Source organism: Pygoscelis adeliae, unplaced genomic scaffold, assembly GCF_000699105.1.
Source record: "Pygoscelis adeliae isolate BGI_AS28 unplaced genomic scaffold, ASM69910v1 Scaffold41, whole genome shotgun sequence".
Lineage (NCBI taxonomy): Eukaryota > Metazoa > Chordata > Aves > Sphenisciformes > Spheniscidae > Pygoscelis > Pygoscelis adeliae.
In genome coordinates, this window is record NW_008824373.1 from 205587 (window position 1) to 212176 (window position 6590).

Genomic DNA, 6590 nt, shown 5'->3' on the forward strand with positions numbered 1-6590 from the left:
GATGCTCGAAGCGCTGGGAACCGCGGCCACCCCACCGAGGACGCGGCAGAAGAGCAGGGATGCTGAGGCGTGCTGGCCCCTGTGAGCTCGCACCTCTGCACAGGCACACACACACAGAGGGATCGCATCCCTCAGCGTCGATGCTTGTTAAAAAACAGGCGTGTTCTTGACCGGCCCAGGAGCCGCTGCAGTGCCCATCACATCTCACTCACGCACACACGTGCACAGGGAGCGTTCAATTCGGATTACATCAAGTCCATCCCGACACTGCAAGAAGGACTTCAAGAATGAACCTAACAACAGGAGGACAATTAGCAGTGTTATCTCCTGCCCCCAAACAGGGCTTTCTAGGCACATCGGGTGTCGGTCCCCCATCCCACCAAATTAAGATGATTCTGGGGGAAAAAAGGAAAAAAAAAAAAAGGAGAAAAAGGGGGAAAAAAAGAGGAATGGAATGAGAGCGAGCTGAAGAAAAAGGAATTAAAATATTTACTTTTCCTGTGATAACTAAACAAGCTCTTTCTGAAACTATTAAAAAAGCTTTGAAGCGTTATATTTTAGAAGACCTTGTACCATATGTTTGCTTTATCATTTTATGAATTCTAACTACTATTTATGTTTTTAAAGCACTTCCATCCTTCTGTTTATTTCTGAAGTCACCTATGGGAGATCAGTAGTAATTTTCCTCTCGGGTTGGCCAATTTAAGATTAATCGTGACCTAATGCAAGTATTCAAGGATGCAAGCAATAGGATATTCAGCAAATCTCACACTTGCGCCTTTAAAATAAGTTTATACTCTGCAATGAGTCACACATACAGTGTTTATCCAAGTTACCAGTGCTACAAGAAAAAAAAAAACATTACATTTGCAAATACATACAAATCGCAGCTGTAAGCACCCAACTGCTTATACCAGGACTCGTTTCTATGACTGGATATTGATTTTTTAATAATGTGTCATTATACCAATGTTGATACAGCAACTATCTTCCCGGAGTATGCAATTTAATATTAAAAAGAAGCTGGCTCTAGGAAATTTCAAATCCACACCCATTCACATGCTATTTAAACATCCTTCTTGGTCATGAACATAGCAATGCAAAGCGACAACGGTGTTTTTCCCACCTAGTACCTAACTGAGTTAAAAACAGCTCAGTCTAAGGCAAATAGCTCTGCTGATCTGCTTCTCGATAAAATACTGCAGAACCTCTCCAATCGGTGCTGGAAACCAAGAGGCTACGTTAAAAAAGATGCATGTTTTTCAAATCTCCTCATACATGTGAGAAATCAGTGCACAAAAAAGCACGCTGTAGGCCCTTATCCTGGAATCAAATACACGTGGGGAAAACCCATATGCTTGTGAAAAGCCTGATGACTTCACTGGGATTGCCTAAGAAGTTTGAGGGTAGGATCTGGCCCCAATTATGAATGTGGAGTGCAATTAGCACTGTAAACTCCCTCCCTTCATCTTCTGCTCCCCCTCAGTGAGGGAAATAATTACAATGATGAAAAAACATAAGAGATGCATTTTAGCTAGCAACTTATATTTCCTACAAAATAGGGTCTAACTGTGTTGAAGTCCATTATTTTAAGATAAGATTGTTGCAAACATATTAGTACTCCGCTTACAATCACACATTATGTTTGCTACAGCCATGCAACAAGAAGTTGTCTTCATTCACACACAGAAACAATCAGCGGTACTCCTCTAAAGCAGTAAAGGTCTAGGTCTGGGTCGTCTAGCACATAATGATCTCTGATCCAGAAATCTTTTAGAAGGGGGAATTCAAGGGAAATATTCATAGATTCAGAGTTGTGCAGTCTGAAGGGACGGCTAATCATTTGACCTTCTTCCATAAAACAGGCACGGAGCTTCCCCACCTACATCGATGCAGCTGTAAGAGGTTGAATTAGAGAATCTCTTAGGGTAAAAAAAAAAAAACATAAAACCAAAACAGAACAAAAAACGAACAGCCTCAGATTTAATAGCCTGACATAAGGGAGGAAGCTACCGCAGCCCCAGCAATGTTGTCCTATTCAGCAGTCACCCGTGCTGCAAGAGCACTCACACCCTCTCGCCTGGTCTGAATTAATTTAACAGCCAGCCATGGGGTCTTGTTATACCTTGTCACCTTCCTCTACTCCTCAATCCCTGACAAAGGGCCACTGTCAGCTTGAAACCCAGACAGTTTTTAAAGCATAATAAAAAGCAGTGTCACATTATTACCTGAATCCACTGAGTCCTCCTGCCAACAATGATGTTTTCGCAATCACATTTTTCTGTTTTTAAAAACTTCTCTCTTGCCTCATCATTCTGTGTTAAAAACAACACAAAAGAGAAAACTGATTAACTGCACATGATTATCTATTATTTGCATTACAGCAGTTGGCTTTCCCAGCAGATATTTAGGTCTTCTTTTTTTTCTGCCACGTGTCATGAAGATACTAAAACAAGAAAAAAGTCCTTTCCCCAATATTGCTCATTGACCAAACAGAAGTGACAGAGAACAATTTGGAGGGGCGGCCAAGGTACCACAGCCCATCACTTGTAGAGCTGCACAGGAGAACGCAGCTCTCCCGTGCCCAAATCCTCTGCCCCCTCCCCCAGGGCATCCTGCCTGGCAGTGCCGGGACCAATGCCAAGCAGATACTCAGTGCCACCAAACACAGAAATATGGGGGAAGAGAGAGCTGCTTAAGTTTCTTTCAGTTTCAACAGTAAATACATGCCACTAATAACCACAGCAGCAATGTAAAAATAATACTTGCAAAATTACATTGACAGTAAATTACTTAATCATACAGTTTCCCTGAACTTTGCACCTACAACATTATTTAAGTAGTGACTCCGCTTAAAATTCTTGAAAGGGTCTTTTAGTGCCTGTGTTTACTCCTCACTTCACGTATTAGTAGCTTTAAGCTTCAGCGTCAAATTCTCCTGCCAATACACCAACGAACCAAAATGTACACTTCACTTAAATAAGGAAGAAAAAAGCCCATATGGTAGAAACCCAACTGAAGTTAAAACCTCAAAAAACCCCACCAGCCTCTCTAAATGGCCAGAAGACACATCATAAGTAAAGAAAAAATGTAACTGGATTTTCAGTACTGGAAATACCATTAACATCAGTATTCCATCGCTTTCTCTGAAAGCAAACAAAACAAACCCCTTCACTTAAGGAGATGCAACTCAACCATCTGTACATGACCCCGTGCCTACCTCCACAAGGGCACATGAAATAAACACAGCCATGCAGCACAGGGTGGGGAATACGGCTGTGATACCCCTCCTGTGATCTCAAGGCTTGGGCATTCGGCATACTCTGTCCATCGCCGACATGGATGTCTGCCCAAAAGTGTTGTTGCAAGATTTTGGTTGTAGTGGTCTGATTGAGCCATTCCCGAAAAAGTGGCTGGAAAAGACTCAACAAATTCTGGCAAGGTTTGGAACAGAGAGTTCAAACCTGGGACTAGCCAGGTGCCACATGAAGCAAAGAGTCTAGTCCAGGGCTGAGGAGGAGAGAGGTGGCCTTTGCCTCTGGCATCTGCTCCCGACTGGGCAGGGCCGCCTCCTGAGCAAGGACAGGGATCAACCCTCTCCCCTGCTCCAGGTGACCTCCCTGCTGCAGCCCCGGCAGCGTGGAGCCATCTATGCTCAATGCAGAGCAGCCAAGAGCTGGGCCAGGGGAAAAATATGTCAGAACAAGAAATTTCACTTAATGGAGATGGGAAAATTGGAGGTAGGATGGGGAAAGAGCAACAACCTGGTTAGGCATGAAGGGCTGCACGGTGGCTGTGCAGCTGCTGCACTGCCCATGAATCGTGTTCAAGCCTCTACGATGCCAGTGGATGCCATTTGCCATTTGTTTGCTTCCTGCCTTTTTCCTTTGGTGCATCAAAACTACGTTGCAAGAGAGAGCACTGATGAGTTGAAGCACTGAAAAGGGAAGGAAACGTGGCAGGGAAGCGCTGCCTGCAGCAGCTCCCTTCACCCTCATCCCCTGCTGCGCTTGGCACATGGGACGTACCTGAGCCATGCATCAGGTCTACGGAATAAGCGCAAGACAACTCTGACAGTTGCTGGCAGTGAAGATGGCAGCCACCCCACCGCTCCCTGCCACCCCTCTGAGCGCTCAGACAGATCAGATGAGCTGAGCCTTGGAGAGCTGCCACGCAGCTCCGATGCAGCGCCGCTCCAGTCATTTAAACCCAGCATCTCCCAAATGGCCATTAATGGCGAGTTCCTAACCAACCTGAAACCCTGGCTGCTCTCAAGCAAAACTAATGAACACTGGCAGCAAAAGGGAACCGTATTTCCGGTACATGAAATACTACATAGTACAGAGACATCTCAGCAGCAAGGCTGTGAGATCCTCAAGATCCTTTGTCCTCTTGTTTTAAGTCTCTTCCTGTAGAGAAGTGGCAACGTTTCCCAAATCATTTGTCAAACCCTCAAGCCCGACACTGATGAACAGAAAAGTTCATGAGGAAATGACAAGCTTCTTCAGTAGGATTTGAGTAGTGTGCCATAAATGAAAACCTGGGGCCAAACACAGAACAGCAGGGAAAAACCAAGACGCTGAATAGGGTGCTTGCCCAGAGCTTGCAGCTACAGCTGTACGCTTGGCACTAGGCAGGGGACTCGTGAAAAGAGCAGGGTGCCATCACATAATCGAAAACTGTCCATGCATTCACAAAACTTAAAAAAATTAGGGCTGCACAAATCCTTTTTATATCTCACTGAGTTGCACTCTGATTGTAGTTATAGTATTTTAAGGTATTTGTGTATGAAAATAAAATTAACAGCAAAGCGCTGAAACCGCCCTAGATATTATGCTGCCTTAGACATTTATAGCTTGTAACAGAGCACAGGTCTACAGTCAACCAAATGCACAACGCAGGAAGACAGACCTTAAAGGTAAATAATTCAGGGCTTGAATTCTTTAAGGTAAATAATTTAGGGCTCTAATGAACTTGCTGACTGTAAATAGGGAGTTCCACTGCTAGGAACCCTCCAAACTGCCCTACATCCAATCCTCGCAAGTGCAGGGCAGAAAACTTGTCAGCAAAAACACACCTCAAATATTTCTGGCTATAGCAGCAAGGACTCTGTCTAACGCAAAAGGAATCTTGGATAGGAAAAGGCAGCTTCACAGACTGGTTCCAGTGCTCTGTACTGTACCCATGAGCTGCTGAAAAGGAGGTGCAAATTCAGAAACATCACCTGGGCAAGCAGTGAGGTGGTCTGTGAAGCAAGGTAGCTGACCCATGTTGTGTCACTTGGAAGCATCGGAAAAACCTTCAAGGATAGCCAACGCAGCAATTTGGTCCAGAGGTGCTAAAAGCACACGTGACTATGGGTGAGGCTGTAAGCTCTTTGCTAAATAAGACAGCCCGTAGATGAAAAGGAACCAGACAAACCCCCGACTCCTCCTCACTTCACAATCTCTCCTCCCTATCCTCTTAGAAAATTGGCTATGGTCAAGTGCTTTTATCAACACCTGGGAATTCCTGTGCATCCGTCAAAAAGCATCTCAGCCAGACAAAATCCATCCGCAAACCACGGTATCAATCCTCATCAATTCTTAAATTACCAGCAAGTCTCAGCCTTCCCAGCCTGCATCCTCTAGTTCCAAGGAGTCATTCACAAGCAGCAACTATTCCTGACCAAGCAAGGAAACTCTATTAAAATGGAGATACAGCAAATTGTCAGTTATACAATGTTGTTGCTGCTAAAAAAACCTCCGAGGGTTTTTATGCTGTCTCACACATACATAAAGTAGTATGTAAAAACACCCTGGAGTTGCCTCACACCCTCTTACGAGACCTACATGAAACCAGACCGTGAAAGAAAACCCCGCCTTTCGCCGCCAGACACGGGCACGTCAGCAGCAATAGCCAAGGCGCTGCAAGGCTGCTGACGAGCCTGGAAACACCTTATGGGAACATGCCCGCGGATCAGCAGTCGAAAACGCAACTGCTGTTCTCGCTCCATGCCCAGCGGAGATGAGATCTCATCGCCAGCAGAGATCTGGGTCACCACCAGGAAGCTGGAGTTATCCCAGCACCATCTTCTAGGTAACGCTCCCAAAAGGGGAAACAAATCTGTGGCAAGGTTGCATCCGACAAGATCCTGGGTGTAAAACAAAACCAGCCACCGGCAGTTTCTTTGCTCCCTGGTGATACCATCCGACTGAAAAAAAAAACCATATCGTATGATGTATGCAAACTACTTTGCAGAAAGGGTTTGTTGTCAATGCAAGGTTCAGACTGCAGTGTCTCAAGAGCTGGCAAATGCATCTCGATTGCCAAAGTCTGCCTCCTAAACACCAGGCTAAAAAGTACTTGTTTGCCTACTGTACTTCAAAAATGGAAACCCAAACATGGGGAAGGAGAAAGCAAGAAAGACAATGAAGTATCAATTTTAAACCTATGGTGTTTGTGAAAAATAAATGTGCTGAGTCTCCACGCAATCAAGTAGCTGATACCTATCCAGGTGCAGGACTGAAAACCGAACCAGCTTTCCAATCTCTGCTAACCAAAGCTTTTGCAGTCTTCCTGTACGCCATTTCCTTGTTTACGTCTCATGG

General features: G+C 44.9%; 1 protein-coding gene across 1 annotated transcript in view; it reads right to left on the reverse strand.

The window, feature by feature from the left end:
- The window catches only part of BACH2 (BTB and CNC homology 1, basic leucine zipper transcription factor 2), a 152539-nt gene extending 150222 nt beyond the window's left edge, over nt 1-2317 (reverse strand). Inside the window, exon 1 of the mRNA XM_009320122.1 lies at nt 2229-2317. The gene's annotated coding sequence lies outside the window, so the exon portion shown is untranslated. The remainder of the gene's footprint in view (nt 1-2228) is intronic.
- Nucleotides 2318-6590: the final 4273 nt, after the last annotated feature.